This window comes from Palaemon carinicauda, chromosome 7 (assembly GCF_036898095.1).
Source record: "Palaemon carinicauda isolate YSFRI2023 chromosome 7, ASM3689809v2, whole genome shotgun sequence".
Taxonomy (NCBI): domain Eukaryota; kingdom Metazoa; phylum Arthropoda; class Malacostraca; order Decapoda; family Palaemonidae; genus Palaemon; species Palaemon carinicauda.
The window spans coordinates 87,255,890-87,273,003 of record NC_090731.1 but is presented as its reverse complement, the minus strand read 5'-3'; positions in this window follow the sequence as shown (position 1 = coordinate 87,273,003).

Here is a 17,114-nt window from a genome sequence, read left to right as displayed (position 1 = left end):
AGTCTAGAATGACTGAGTTTGTCGGAGTCCTTCTTGGGACCGCAAAATAGTCTCCCTTGGAACCTGGCTGACTTTACCCTCCTGATCACCTTCTTGTTCAAGAGTTCTAGGACATATTCTTCCAGGAGGGGGGTTGACTGTTGGAAGAATTGCTGGAAGGCTGGGGGTGGTAGAGTCCAGCTCCAGCCTATTCCCTTCTTGACGATGCTGTGAGCCCAGGGATCGAAGGTCCAACGATCCTGGAATTGGGGGAGTCTTCCTCCCACCAGAAGCACTTCATTGCTTCTGGTGTCCCGAGGGTTTGCCACCTCGGCCGCTAGCTCCCCTTCCTCCTCTGCCTCTGGAGGGACGGCGAGACGAATCTCTGCCGGAACCTCTGCTTGAGCTCCTACCTCTGGGACGAAAGGTAGTAGCGTGTTGCTCATATGCAGGGGTAAAGACCGATGACTGCGATACCACTGGTTGGGGGACCAACTGAAAGGTCGGCTGTGGCTGAGTGGCCACTTGGGGAGTAGCAGTACCCGGAAACTGCCGTCTCTTTTGACGTTGCTGGGGTTTCGGCTTCTGAGGTTTCCTCTTAGGCTGAGAGCCATCGTCCTGAGAGGATTTCCTCTTCCTTGACATTCCCCACTTGTGGAGAAGGTTCCTATTCTCCGTGGCGGCCTTGTCTACAATCTCTTTCACCAGAGAGGAAGGAAAGAGATACTTACCCCAGATATTGGAGGAAATCAGCCTCCGGGGTTCGTGTTTCACCGTCGCGTTGGCGAACACGAATTCACGACAGGCTCTGCGAGCCCTAGTGAAGCCATATAGGTCCTTCGTCACCGTTGCCAAGTGCGATTTGGCTATGACCATATAAAAGTCCGGGACTCTAGTATCCCCGGCCATAAGTTCCAGCTGTACCTGGTGGGACAGCGACGCGGCAAGCCTCTCCTTCGTATCCTGTTCCCTACGAAGGAGGTGATCATTTAGCCTTGGGAGGTCCTCATTAAATTGACGACCGGCTACGTCAGGCTCTAGCTTCCCTACCGTGAAGGTTGACTGGACGTCTTTCCAGTGCCTATCATCGGGAGGAACAGTAAGGGAGAAGTGTCTGCACTCCTCCAGTGCAGGGCAAGGTTTCCCTTCCTCCACTGCCTTTAAGACTGCTGTGAAGGCCTTTTCGATGAAGGGAAAGTCGCAGCATTCGGCGCAACGAAGGTTGGATGCTTCTTGCTAAGCGCCGGCATCTTGGAGTTGGTGAAACCCCTACTCTTTACTGCCTGGGCTAACATAGCCTGGGCCTTCGCGAGATCGAACACGATAACCTCCTTCGGTTCGGTCTCTTCCTTTGAGGCTGGTTCGGACCTGAGCCAGACGTAACAGTCCGGATAAGCCTCGAAATTCGGGAAGAATTCCACTTCTTCCAGCAAGATAGAGCCAACCCTTTCACTAATGTAGATTTTTCCAGTCGTGATTGGCATATGCTCGGCATATCTCCATGGGTTAGCTTCCGAGCAAGTGGGGAGGTCCTTAACTGAAATCCGTTTCGGTTGTTTAAGATTAACTAGAGTAGTCCGGAATTGCTCCTGGATTTCTCGTAGTTTTCTTTCCATGAGGGCTTCAAGACCTCCTGAGTGGTCGATGGAAGAGGGTCCGGGGTGGCAGAAGTCGAAGGAACAGGTTCCTCGGACGGTGCAGGAGTTGCTGCGGGAGTAGGAGGGGGAGCGACCTCGGTCTCCGAATCAGGGTATTCCACCTGATCTTCCTCATAGTCAAGTTCCTCGCCCATGAGGTTCTTCTCCATCTCTTCTGACACTTCCGACATACGTTCCACGTTATCGGAGTCTAGATGGCACTCATGCATGGACTGGGCCATGACAATATCAGGTTCCACCACGATCTGGACGGTGGGGATCTGATCACGGGGGACCACAGAGTCTTTGGATGCCTTTGGGAAAAGCAAGGCCCTCAAGACTTCGTTGGCGAGATACGGTCTGGTGGCATTCTTCTGGAAGCCACGCACCCATTTGTGTAGCTTCTCTCGAGCGTTGTCCCTTACCTCCGCAGAAGGAGGATCGTCAAACGCCTCGACCAAACGACTCTTGCAGACTGTGCAGTTCTGCGGGTCCCAATACTTCAGGTCGCCTTTCTTGGCGGCGCAGGGGGCGTGGGTCCGGCACGCCCTGTGCCCGTAGAAGTCCGGGCGCTTCACCCCGCAGAAGTTGCTTTCACACTTCATATACTCCTCCTGTAAAAGAAAGAGATCATGAGTACATGGAAGGCATAAGAATGACTTACATTACTCTAAAATTAAGATATCTTAATCTAAGTTTTTAAAACATTAAATTAATTTACAAGGCATTTAACTGCTTGAGAATAATGTGCGGGAAAGGAAGTAGATAGACACATACTTGTGAATCCCGTCCAGTCGGTTACCGTAACCTTATCTGTAGGCAATTTCTTTTGTGGCCGAAGGTCACAAAACGGAAATCCATATGGATAAGCCGTGGTGGGTAGTTCAAGCTAAGCTTCTAACAGAAATTGCCCGCAGGGTCTGAGACCACTCAGATCCCTGGAGTAGAAGGGGTATAGGAGAAACCCCTTATTAAATGTAGGTTCCGGCAATCGGCTGCACTAAGACACACAGAGTATGCTGGAATATTGTAATGTGCAATCAAACAGCATAGCCACAATCTTGGATGGTAAGACAATACCTATATATAGAAGTGGCCAAGCCATCTGGCTGCAGCATTTTGACTGTCGGCATGTTGTCGGCAGGTATGGGAAGGGGTGCATGTCCCTTAACGTCTCAGGAGGGTGCTGGCAGACCGACGGCACGCTGGAGGCCGGTCATGCAGGGTGGAAGGCATCAAGACAGACACACTGAGTATCTAAAGTATAATACCATCGTAGCGCCCGCCGGCACAGCGGCGGGTCGTCGGCAGGGGCCGGCGGCTCCGGCAGCCGAAGGCTGACGGCCTGGTGAGCTTGGATCAATTCATAAGATAGATATGTATATGGTTGTATACCTAGACTGCCGGCAATCAATGCCGGCACGCCAGTGGCCGGCTCCGAAGGTCGGCCAGCTGTTACTAGGTAAAATGAGGGGTGGGACATCGGCTGTATGTCGACGGAAGGCGGCAGCCTCCGGCACACGGAAGGCTGACGTCTTAGAGGGGGAGGGCATCTTATGAAAGAATGTCACCTGAGGTAGTGGCGGTTATCGCCGGCAGTAGAGGCGGCAAGGGACCGGCACCAGGATAGAAAGAGAGAAAGGTAAGGAGGGATGGAAGGGGTAAGATCTCATACCCTCCAGCATCCCTCCGGAGAGAGTGCACTCATGATAGGAGTGGATACTCCTAGCATCCGGCGGCAGGGAGCCGGCAGTCGGCCGGGTGCTTGGGGTAACCCAAAGGAGGGTTAGAGGGCACTCGAGAGGGGGGAAACCCCCGCCGGCCGGACCGCTGCCGGCAACCACCCCCATAGAACGCTATGAAGGGTATGTGTACCAGAGCGGCCAGCTCAGCAGGAGAACAATGTTAGCCCTACCACTCCACCCAAGGGAGGAGTTGTAGGACTAAGGACAGATGTGTGTAGGCAAGCCTACACCAAAGGGATGGGTGGGGAGGGGGAAGAAGAGGGGTCTTTCTATAGAGGAGACTCTGTATGAGAACAGCCACCAAGGTAAGGGAGAACGCTCCCTAACCTAGGTTAGGTAGCCCAGAATGAGAACGGTACAGGAGTACCGTCTCAAACTATAACAGGGCAGAGTCAACCCTCAGAGCTTAACCTAGAGAAAGAGGGCTAACTCCTAGGCTAGGAAAGCTTGAAAGACACATCGCAAGTTACAGGGAGGAAGGAGTAACCCAACCAGGTGCAACTGAGGAAGGGCAGAGCCGTTCCTTATTTCTCGGTCCGACCCTAAGGGAGGGTCATTCCCCTTGGGTAGGCAGAGAAGCGAAAAATACTCTGATTGTAGACAAAATTCCCCTATATAGAAGGGGAAGCAAGACTACACAGAGGGAACGCCCGCAGGCAGGGGGATAGGGAGCATATAGGGGTTCCTACATTAGGTTAGGGTGGAATGATACACAATCAACCCAGTCCCCTATATGGTCCCCGAAGGCGAAAACACTTACATCACAGTTAATAGTATGTTTAATAATGCCACAATCTTCATAACTTAACCTAGGAACACTGGTAAATATCATGCATGAAAACAAGCACTAGGCTGTCCAGCCTAGGGGCTAAGCTAGCGATCTAGTATGGGGTCGAACGGCGACCGAGTCTGATGAGCGCTAAAACACGATATAAGTAATTCCTAGCTATGAAGACTAAATAACTAATAATATTAGTTAGTTAAATGACCGGAGAGGGCTGTTCTGGCTAACTAAATAAAGCATGCAACATGAACAGCGACGCCATAAAATGGCGGGTCCGGTATCGGCACAGCTCTGCCACAAAACTCAATATTTTACGAAAAGTAGAAGTTACTTTACGGCTAGAGCTTATCTAAACAATACTGGGACCTGGTACTCAACTTTCCAGAAGAAGGCGAGGCTGAAGGTAGCGACATAACGGCGATGTAAGCAGATGAAAAACGCACTCAGCGAAAATCCGACTTAAGCGAGAAGCTACAGGCAGAAGGATGAGGACGGACGTGATGTCATTTAGCAATGGCGCCCGTTTGTTTACGTCTCGAGTACCAAAAGCAGCCACGGATGAGTATAACTGTGGAACGGCTCCCCAGTTATTCTCCACCTTTCCATATCGAAGTGTTAACTCTATATGGGGTGCAGATAGCTATGTGGCGTGTTAATACATGCGTCCCCTGTTGATATACGATATCCTAGAGGGAAACCTTTAGGGTACTCGCACCAGAAGTTAGAATTCTGTGATAACCTTTAGTTTAATTCTCTGGGAATATCCACTGTAGTTAAATATACCCTAGGAAGCTACTGAAGGAACCTTCCATCAGGACGTCATGGCTTGAGCCCAAAAACATTAATAGTTCACCGGAGCTATTGAAATGGCATGTGTGGTCGGAGGCCCAAGAAGTGATTTCAAATGTTAGGAGAGTGACTGTGTTCGAGTTTAGTCTGAATTCAGACTTATTCAAAACCCCTTCCAAGAATGAGAGAATTTAGGACTGTTTAAGTGACTTTGCAGCCTGATGGTGGACGGGAGATTGATGAGGACAGTACTGATTTAGGGAAAATTATTTTGGTACTGTATTTTTCACAGTTATATGTTCTTTATAGATGGTTTATTAAATAGTAAGTGTTCAAGTTTATTACTGGTCATTACCGATGTTATAAAACCATAGTATTGTGGGGTTCTCCTTTAAGCTTAGTTCTGAAAAAATGTTTCTTTTGTTTTAGAGGCTGACTATGTTGAGAATCCTAATATGTCTAAGTCTTTCAAATCCTCAGGTTCTGCAGTCATGGTTTTGTTAGGATTTTGAAGTTCCGTTTTGTAACTGTGTAGTGATATATCTTGCATGCAGCTTAGTATTTTTCTATTGCTTGTGCAATATGCAAAAGGGATGCTAATTTTGTCTTTAATTGATTATTTTAATTGATATGATATTATTCCTAAGTTTTTTTGTTCATTTACAAATAAATATTATTTTGCTTGTTTTTATGAATACAGCATTTCATTCCAGAACCTCTCACTATGATGTCCTTTCCTCAGCCACTGTTTTCTTTAGTCAAGTTATTTAAAATTTATTTTCCCACACTGTGTTCAGTTATCAGTACAAACAATATTTCCTTTCACCTAATGTTCTAACATTTTTTCTTGAACTTAAAACCATCTTGCCGAAAGAATATAGATAACAGAAATTCTACTGATTTCCCAGAAATGAATCAGGGGTCAAGCTACCTGTTAATTCAGCACGTTAAATGAAAGGGAAGATAAAAAGCAAGATTCTAGCTGGGTCCCCTTGTCCATTATAAATCAAGGGGTGGTGCCCAGAGCTCCGTTCTCTTGACCTGTTACTTAGGTTTTTGGGCTCAAGCCATGACGTCCTGATGGAAGGTTCCTTCAGTAGCTTCCTAGGGTATATTTAACTACAGTGGATATTCCCAGAGAATTAAACTAAAGGTTATCACAGAATTCTAACTTCTGGTGCGAGTACCCTAAAGGTTTCCCTCTAGGATATCGTATATCAACAGGGGACGCATGTATTAACACGCCACATAGCTATCTACACCCCATATAGAGTTAACACTTCAATATGGAAAGGTGGCTGAGTAACTGAGAAGCCGTTCCACAGTTACACTCATCCGTGGCTGCTTTTGGTACTCGAGACGTAAACAAACGGGCGCCATTGCTAAATGACGTCACATCCATCCTAATCCTTTCGTCTGTAGCTTCTTTGCTAAGTCGGATTTTTCCCAAGTGCATACTTTATCAGCTTACATCGCCGTTATGTCGCTACCTTCAGCCTCGCCTTCTTCTGGAAAGTTGAGTACCAGGTCCCAGTATTGTTTAAATAAGCTCTAGCCGTATAGTAACTTCTACTTTTCGTAAAATATTGTGTTTTGTGGCAGAGCTGTGCCTATACCGGACGCGCCATTTTATGGCGCCACTGTTCATGTTGCATGCTTTTTTTGGGCTCAAGCCATGTCGTCCTGATGGAATTTCCTATAGGGTAGCTTCCTTGGGTATATTACATCTACGGCGATATTCCCAGAGAATTTACCTTAAGGTACCCAGAATTCTAACTCCTGGAGCGAATATCCCTAATAAAAGAACCAGGGATATCGCGAAATATCAGAGGAAGTATTCTTGACACGCCACATGGCAATCTGCACCCCGAACAGAGATAACACTTCGAAGGGGTCAATTGGCAAGAAAACGAAAACGAGAAAGAAAAGGAGAGCCGCTCGCAAGGTATCTCTCCTGTCCTGTTTCGTAAGCGTGCATTGCGCCGCTCACTGCGCTATCTGAATTCCTTTTTGCGTAGCTCAACAACTCGGTGTTTTTTCCTGTGTTTTTCACAATTCTTGGATTTAATCAATTAATTATGCTTTCTCCAACTTCTCCTGCTTCTGATAAGTTGAGTATTATTTCTTCTATGTATAAATGTAGGCTCTTGGTAATTTTCAAATTGATTAATAGTAATATCTTTGTTACAAGAGCTGTTGCCTACCGGAGGCGTCCTGGACGCTGTCGCTCGCTAGGTATGAGTTATTTAGTTAGCCAGAGCGACATTCCCGGCTGTTTCGCTTTAATAATTTTAGCTGTTTAGCGTTACTTAGGATTTCTTTATATGATGCTTTTAGTATTGTTTGTCTTGGTGAAGGATTCGCCGATTCTGGCCTACGCTAGACCGTGTAGCCTAGTCGTTTGGCCCTAGTACTTTCCTGCATGATATTTAGATTTCCGAGTGTTTTAAAAATTTTATTGAAGCTTTAGGCAGTTTTATACATTTAAGATTATATTGATTTCTTCCAAGATAGTATACGAGTGAGTTTCGGTGATTTAGGTAATCGATTATCTTGGCGCCTAGGCTAAGTTGCCTATGGGGCCTTAGTATACTTTCTCACATTCCCCGGTTGCTCTCTTCTCTTCGGAGAAGGTGTGCAATCCCTTTCCCTCTGTTTAAGCCTTGGGCTTAACCCTAGTGGTGTATCTGAATTAATTTTAGATACAACTATATTAGGGTGTTGCTGTTCCTTCCTGTTTCCAGTAAGTCTGGTTTCAGAGAGGGGGCAGAACATCAGAGTTCTTAGTCTGAGTCTGTTATGTCTGGCTTGTGGTTGAGACTCCCTTGCTAGACTGACACAGACATAGGAGGCTTAGCCTCCTTAGGTCACTTTCGAAGGTTTCTGTACGAGATGATTCCTTCTTCTTGTGATCTAGCAGACTAGTCCAGTGTTGCTGTTCTCGGTGTCGAGGATAGGATCCTTTTTCTGGGAATAGCAATACCTTCCTTGCTTTGGTCCTGCGGGGGTTGGCAAGTATCGCTGGCCTCCCTCCTCGGATCTCCCTTAGGCTAAGATGAGTTTTCTTGGCTGCGGGTGATTCATTACTAAAGCAAGGTTGGTAGGACCCTCTTCGTCCTTTCCCCCTTTTTCCTCTGTAATGGCCTAGCCATTACATTACTGTCCGTCATTCTACATCTGTACCTAGCATAGGTTAGGATGTGGAGTTGACTTAGTCCTTTGCCGGCCGGCAGAGAGTGCCGGCCGGCAAAGGTCTTCTGCTTTGAGTGCTCCCCGGACCTCTCTTGGTCCCTCATCCATGTTTGTCTGTAGAGCCAGATGGCATTGGTCAGGAAGCCTGAAATTATATTCTCCCCTTCCTTATGTGCACTCTTTCGGGTTGCCGGGCTTTGAGGTAGTACAGTCTCTTATCCCGGCATCCATTCTGTTTTCTTCTAGTGTTGTACCCTAGCCGGCAGCCGGGCAGTCGGAGTTCTCTGGTTCTTTTGCTGCCGGCCGGCATCGGTCGTATACCTTTGCCGGCCGGCTATTAACACGCCATTGTCTGCCGGTCGCTACGAGTGGTGGCCGGCAGCCGGGTGCTACCTTGTGTAGTTGCTGGCCGGCAGTATTGCCGGGGTGCCGGCCGGCACATGTATTTGGACCAGCGTTCTGCCGCCTTATAGCTCTTAAGTAGTATACTTTAGATCTAGTTAAGATGTGCCGGCCGGCACATTACCTTCTATACTGTAACCAGTATTCTTCAGTATAGTATATACTGTAGGGAGAAAACTATAGTATAGTATTGTTACAACACTGTTTTCTAACACTCCTGTGTTATCTTGCACAGCCCCTTGGTGTTGCCTTACAGATAAAGAAAGTGAGTTCTTTCTTGTCTACTATCCGGTATTTTAAAATCATCCTTTAGGTGTGAGCTACACCTGTTTCCTCTGGAAATTTTTCATTGGTTGCTCTAAGATAGATTAACCATACGATTTTATTATCTGGAAGGTTGCAGCAATTGACTGTGCGGGAAACACAAGGGTGTGTCTTTCCTTTCCGTTTAATTATGAAGCTATGTATATCCAGTGATACGTAGTTCACTTGATACTCATGGAAATTTCTTCTCTTTACAGGAGGCCCATCCGAAGTGTGGAAGCGTCTTCTGCAACGTCCGCAGCAAGAACTTCTGCGGACATGATTTGTGTAGGAGGCACGCAGCATGCGCTGTCTCCAAAGGTGATCTCCGATATTGGGACCCGCAGGTATGTACCGTGTGCACAAACCTGATTGCTGAGGCTTTTGATTCCCCTAGGACGGCGGAGTCAAGGGATGTAGCAAGGGAGAAGCTTCGTGCCTGAGTAAGGGGTTTCCAGAAGAACACCTCTGGGCCCTATCTTCCAAGTGAGAAGATGAGGGCTTACCTTTTCCCCCAGAGCGTCAGCTGAGGCAGTGATTCCCCAGCCTCAAGTGGAGATACCGGTGGTTCAGATCCCTGTGATGCTGAAGTCGCGGTCGCCCTCCAGGACATCCAGTTGGACGACAGGATGTCGGAGGTGTCCGAGCGTCTGGAAGAGGACCTTCTGGCAGAAGACCAGGATGAAGATCAGGCTCCAGACATTGAAGAGGAAGAGGCCGACGAGATGTCGGCTACTCCGGTTCAGGCCTCTGAACCTATTCCCTCAACATCGTCCGCTCTCCCAGAAGAGCTGGGAAAGACCCTTTCCTCCATCGTTGGAATGATCCAACAGATGCAGAGGGAGAATAATGAGAAGGCGGCTGCAATGGAGCTGGAGATGCGGAGAATTGCAGCATCACGTGGGCCCCAGAAGAGGCTCAGCGTGAAAGACCTTCCCTTGTGCTCTGATGCTAACCCTTGGAGGTATGCTGAGCACATGCCGATGACGACTGGAAAGATCGTCATGTCGGAGAAGTTGGGCTCAGTTCCCCTTGAGGAGGTGGAATTCTGGCCCAGCAAGGGGTCGTATCCGGACTGCTATGTCCGTCTGAGGAAGGAACTAGCTTCAAAGGAGGAGACAGAGCCAAAAGAGGTCATAGTTATGGACCATGCTAAGGCTTAAGTCTTGCTATCATGCTCGATGAAAGAGAGGGGCTTCACAAACTCAAAGGTTCCTGCTTTGAGTAAGAAGCACCCTTCCTTTGTGTCCTCTCCTGCTAGAGCCTTCCCCTTTATGCAAAAAGGGTTTGCGGCTGTGCTAAAAGCAGTCGAGGCTGGCAAGCCATGCCCCTCCTTGGAGGAGTGTAAACCTTTGTCTCTGGCCCTACCCTTGGACCACAAGGACTGGAAGGACGTTCATCTGACCTTCTCAGTCGGGAAGTTGGAGGCTGACATTGCCGGACGTCAGTTCGGTGAGAACCTCCCCAAGCTGTCTGACTTTCTTTTGCGAAGGGAGCTCGAGACGAAAGAAAGACTGGCTGCCTCAATGTCTCTTCAAACCACTCTTGAGACAATGGCAAGTGACCCCAAGGTTCATGAGATGTTCATGGTAGTGGCTAAGATTCATCTGGCCACAGTGACGAAGGACCTTTACAGCTTCGTCAAGGCGAGGAGAGCTTGTAGGGAGTTCGTGTTCGCCTCGGCTGCGGTGAGGCAGGAGCCAAGGAAACTAATCTCCTCCAACATTTGGGGCAAAGACCTTTTCCCTAGCGAATCGGTCAAGGAGGTTGTAGATAAGGCTGCCACGGAGAATAGAAACCTTCTCCAGAAGTGGGGCTTATCTCTCAAGAGAAAGTCTTCCCCGGATGAGGGTCCCCAACCAAAGAGGAAGACTAAGAAGACTAGGCTACCCTCTCGGCCAGCCAAGCCATTCAGACAGCAACAGCAACAGCAATTGCCTATGCCTTCAGTGCCCCAGATGGTGGCACAAACCCCGACCACATTCCAGTGGGTACCCCAAGCCGTGTCGACGCAGTCCCCAGCATTTAACCCAACGTTCGAAGGGCAGTCAACTACCTTTCGAGCAAAGCCTAGAGGAGCAGCCAGAGGCTCGTCTAGGCGCCCCTCAAGGGGGAGGGGATTCAGGGGTGGTCGCGGTCAGGGAGGCAAGACCTCAGGACAACAGTCAAAGTGAGGTGATACTAGTAGGAGGGAGACTTCAGAATTTTCGGGATCGGTGGACCTTCGATCCCTGGGCCCACAGCCTACTCAGGAATGGACTGGGTTGGAGCTGGTACAGCACTCCACCCCCGTGCCCTCGATTTTTCCAACACTCCACCCCTGTTCTGGAGGAGTACATTCAAGAACTGTTGGAGAAAAAAGTGATCCGAAGGGTAAAGTCCATCAAATTCCAAGGGAGGCTGTTTTGTGTTCCCAAGAAGGACTCAGAAAAACTCAGAGTCATTCTGGACTTGTCGCCACTTAACAAGTTCATAGTGAACTGCAAGTTCAAGATGCTAACACTGCAACACATAAGGACCTTACTGCCCAAGAGGGCATTTACCGTCTCCATAGATTTGTCAGACGCCTATTGGCACGTTCCAATCAATCGCCGTCTCTCCCCCTACCTAGGGTTCAAGCTACATCGAAGACTCTATGCCTTCAAAGCTATGCCATTCGGGCTAAACATAGCCCCAAGGATCTTCACGAAGCTTGCGAGCGTAGCTCTCAAACAATTACGCCTAAAGGGAATCCAGGTGGTAGCCTACCTGGACGACTGGCTGGTGTGGCAGCATCCAAGACGGAATGCTTGCAAGCTTCTCTGCAGGTGATCCAGTTCCTAGAGTATCTAGGCTTCAAGATCAACAGAAAAAAGTCTCAACTTTCTCCATCTCAAAAATTCCAGTGGTTGGGAATCCATTGGGACCTAGTGTCACACCGATTCTCCATCCCGGCGAAGAAGAGGAAAGAGATAGCTGGCTCTGTCAAGAGACTTCTGGATTCCGAAAGGATATCAAGACGCGAACAGGAGAGTGCTGGGTTCTCTCCAGTTTGCTTCAGTAACAGACCCGGTGCTAAGAGCACAGCTAAAGGATGCAACCGGAGTTTGGAGAAATTATGCATCAAACGCGCGAAGAGATCTGAGAAGACCAGTTCCGCTTCGTCTACGTACTCTTCTCAGGTCTTGGTCCCAAGCCAGGCAACTAAAGAAGTCGGTACTTCTTCAGCCACCTCCCCCCTCGTTGACTATTCACACAGACGCCTCGAAGGAGGGGTGGGGAGGTCATTCTCATCGGAAGAAGGCCCAAGGGACTTGGTCCAATCTATTCAAGACATTTCACATAAACTTTCTGGAGGCTATGGCAGTACTCCTTACCTTGAAGAAAGTCTCCACGCGTCACTCGACCCACATAAAGTTGGTGCTGGACAGCGAGGTGATTGTGAGATGCTTGAATCGACAAGGATCGAGGTCACCCCTCTCAACCAGGTGATGTTGGCCATCTTTCGACTGGCGGAAAAGAAGAAGTGGTACCTGTCAGCAGTTCACCTTCAAGGAGTCCGCGATGTGACAGCGGACGCTCTATCCAGGTTCACACCGATAGAGTCGGAATGGTCCCTAGACGCAGGATCATTCTCCTTCATCTTGAGTCAAGTCCCAGAACTGCATATAGACCTCTTTGCGACGAAAGACAACAAGAAGTTACCCCTTTACGTGTCCCCGTACGAGGACCCCTTGGCGGAAGCAGTGGACGCGATGTCCCTCGACTGGAACAGATGGTCCAAGATTTACGTGTTCCCTCCTCACAACCTTCTGTTGAGGGTCCTCAACAAACTGAGATCCTTCAAGGGAGTAGCGTCATAGTGGCTCACAAGTGGCCGAACACCGTGTGGTTCCCTCTGGCATTGGAACTACGGCTGAAGTTTCTACCGTTACCAGATCCAGTTCTGACCCAGCGAGTCCAGAAGTCGACTGTCTGCGCTTCATTACAGAAAACCCGGACCCTGCAGCTTATGATTTTCTCTCCCTAGACGTGAGAAAGCATATCGGGATTTCGAAAGACATTATAGACTTCCTAGAGGAATATAAGTGCAAATCTACTAGAAGGCAAAATGAGTCATCTTGGAGAAAATGGGTGGCCTTTGTCAAGGCGAAGATTCCGCAAGAGATCTCGACGGACCTCTGCTTATCTTTCTTCATCCACCTCCATGGTCAAGGATTAGCAGCTAACACGATTTCAATGTGTAAATCTGCTTTAACAAGACCCATTTTATATGCCTTCCAGGTCGACCTCGCTAACGAGATTTTTAATAACATTCCGAAAGCCTGTGCTAGGCTCAGACCTTCAGCACCTCCAAAGCCCATTTCACGGTCTTTAGATAAAGTTCTTCATTTCGCTTCACTGTTGAACAATGAGGAGTGTGCGTAAAGGATTTGCCCAAAATGTTATTTTCCTATTTGCACTCGCATCCGGGGCCAGGGTTAGTGAGATTGTAACCCTCTCGAGAGTGAAAGGTCGCGTTCAGTTCTTGGATGGGGGAGAGCTGAACCTGTTTCCGGATCCTACGTTTCTCGCCAAGAACGAGTTACCCACCAACAGGTGGGGTCCCTGGAGAATCTGCCCTCTGAAAGAAGATGCATCTCTATGTCCAGTAGAATGCCAAAAGGTCTATCTTCGTAGAACTTCAGACTTCAGGGGTGGTCAACTATTCAGGGGAGAAACATCAGGCTCAAATTTATCACTGAAACAACTCAGGGCGAAAATCACATATTTTATTCGCAGAGCGGATCCTGACAGTACACCCGCAGGTCACGATCCGAGGAAAGTTGCCTCATCCTTAAATTTCTTTAATTGTATGGATTTTGAACATCTTCGTTCATACACTGGCTGGAAGTCTTCCAGAGTGTTCTTTCGTCACTATGCGAAGCAAGTGGAGCAACTAAAGAGGTCTGTGGTAGCAGTGGGTTGTGTCGTTAACCCTGCTGTTTAACTCTGCGAGGAACAGTGGATTTAATTGGGACGATTAATTCCGGGGTGAGTGTGTAGTTACAAACTGTTCTACAAACTAAGTGTGAGGGCACGGGGTTGCCCACGTTGACTGTTCCACTTTCAAAGGTGAACTTAGCATAAGTGCAGACATGTGTGCCGAGCGTTTCCAACGCTAATGTGACTAATCAGTAATACAGACTTTTACAACTTTGATACCTCGGTATGTTAAAAGTGGCGCTAATGTTTTTCTTTCAGATAAACAAGTTTCTGTTTACTATCATGCTTATGCTTATTTTTTGGTTATCCTCCTCTTATATATATATATATAATATTTGTTAACCTGTTTTATTTATTGTTTGTCAATAAACTAGTTCTTGTGAACCTTGCGTCTCCTTCACCTGTGTCAATTTATTGATAATAATTGAGCATTACATACTATGTATATTTATCTGGGATAATTCTAATAGATTGTTCCTAAGGGGACGGTGGCGGATATGCAAGTTTCCTCCTACTCGGATATAAACCTTTGTCCAATACAGTATTGAACGAAGAACTGGTCGATATTTCATATTGACGCAGTGGTTCTTTACAAACTATGCTTTACATGATATAGGGTGAGACCACTATATTGGCTTGTCTGTTATTCATACATAGGTACATGTACTCTTCGAGACTTTTCCAGAGTCTAGCAGGACTCTTCCCTGTAGGGGGCAGGAAGCACTAACATGGTTTATGGTTAGTTGAAAAGATGTATGACGGTAACATCTTAGGTCTCTAGGTCTAGTGGACCGGGGAAATACCTCCGGGGAGTACGGCACGTTTTGAGAATCCACAGATACAGTAATGCTCTGGTATACTTCCATCAGGACGACATGGCTTGAGCCCAAAAAACGGATTTTGAGCAAAGCGAAAAATCTATTTTTGGGTGAGATGGATATGTCGTCCTGATGGACCCGCCCTTCCCTTTCTATGAAAGAGCTGTAGGTCCCCTCCCTACATACAGTATCTGTAACACCTCGTGTATCGCTACAAGGAATACAGATAGCGCCGTGAGCGGCGCAATGCACGCTTAAGAAATGGGACAGGAGAGATACCTTGCGAGCGGCTCTCCTTTTCTTTCTCGTTTTCGTTTTCTTGCCAATTGACCCCTTCGAAGTGTTATCTCTGTTCGGGGTGCAGATTGCCATGTGGCGTGTCAAGAATACGTCCTCTGATATTTCACGATATCCCTGGTTCTTTTATTAGGGATATTCACTCCAGGAGTTAGAATTCTGGGTACCTTAAGGTAAATTCTCTGGGAATATCGCCGTAGTTGTAATATACCCAAGGAAGCTACCCTATAGGAACTTCCATCAGGACGACATGGCCATCTCACCCAAAAATAGATTTTTCGCTTCGCTCAAAATCCGTTATTTAGTTAACCAGAACAGCCTTCTCCGGTTATTTAACTGATTAATATTATTAGTTATTTAGTCTTCATAGGTAGGGAATCTTTATATCGTGTTTTAGCGCTCATCAGACTTGGTCGCTGTTCGACCCCATACTAGATCGCTAGCTTAGCCCCTCGGCTGGACAGCCTAGTGCTTGTTTTCATGCATGATATATACCAGTGTTCCTAAGTTAAGTTATAAAGATTGTGGCATTATTAAACATACTATTTACTGTGATGTAAGTGTTTTCGCCTTCGGGGACCATATAAGGGACCGTGTTGATTGTGCATCAACCCCTCCTAACCTAATATAGGAACCCTTATATGCTCCCTATTCCCCCTGCCTGTGGGCATTCCCTCTGGGTAGACTTGCTTTCCCTTCTATATAGGGGAATCTCGTCTACAACCAGAGTATTTATCGCTTCTCTGCCTACCCTAAGGGAATGACCCCCCCTTAGGGTTGTGCCTGAGATATTAGGAAGGGCCCTGCCCTTCCTCAGTTGCACTTGGTTGGGTTACTCCTTCCTCCCTGCAACTAGCGATGTGTCTTTCAGGCTTTCCTAGCCTAGGAGTTCGTCCTCCTACTCTAGGTTAAGCTCTGGGGGTAGACTCTGTCTTATTATAGTTTGGGACGGTAAATTAGTACCGTTCTTGATCTGGGCTACCTATCCTAGGTTAGGGAGCGTTCTCCTTTACCTTGGTGGCCGTTCTCATGCAGAGTCTCCTCTTTAGAAAGACCCATTCTTCTCCCTCCCCACCTATCCCTTTGGTGTAGGCTTGCCTACACACCTCTGTCCTTAGTCCTACAATTCCTCCCTTGGGTGGAGTGGTTGGGCTAACTTGTTCTCCTGCTAGCTGGCCGCTCTGGTATACTTACCCTTCATAGCGTTCTATGGGGGTGGTTGCCGGCGGCGGTCCTGCCGGCGGGGGATTCCCCCCCTTTGAGAGCCCTCTATCCCTCCCTTGGGTTACCACAGGCACCCGGCCACCTGCCGGCTCCCTGCCGCCGGATGTTAGGAGTATCCACTCCTATCATGAGTGCACTCTCTCCGGAGGGATGCCGGAGGGGTATAGGATCTTACCCCTTCCATCCCCCCTTACCTTTCTCTCTTTCTATCATGGTGCCGGTCCCTTGCCGTCTCTACTGCCGGCGATAACCGCCACTACCTCAGGTGACATTCTTTCATAAGATGCCTCCCCCCTCTAGGACGTCAGCCTTCTGTGTGCCGGAGGCTGCAGCCTTCCGTCAACATACCGCTGACGTCCCACCCCTCATTTTACCTAGTAACAGCCGGCCGACTTTCGGAGTCGGCCACCCGCATGCCGGCATTGATTGCCGGCGATCTAGGTATACAACCATATACATGTCTATCTTATGAATTGATCCAAGGCTCACCATGCCGTCAGTCTTTGTCTGCCGGAGCCGCCGCCCCCTGCCGACGACCCGCCGCTGTGCCGGCGGTCGCCACTATGGTATTATCCTTATAGACACTCAGTGTGTCTGCCTTGATGCCTTCCACCCTGCAGGACCGGCCTCCGGTGGGTCGTCGGTCTGCCGGCACCCTCATGAGACGTTAAGGGACATGTACCCCTTCCCTGGCTGCCGGCAACATGCCGACAGTCAATATGCTGCAGCCATATGGCTTGGCCACTTCCGTATAGGTATTGTCTTACCATCCAAGATTGTGGCTATGCTGTTTGATTGCACATTACAATAATTTCAGCATACTCTGTGTATCTTAGTGCAGTCGATTGCCGGAACCTACATTTAATAAGGGGTTTATCCTATTCCCCCTCTCCCCCAGGGATCTGAGTGGTCTCAGTCCCTATTACACTCTGTGGACAATTCCTGTTAAAAGCCTAGCTTGGCTCATCCATATGGATTT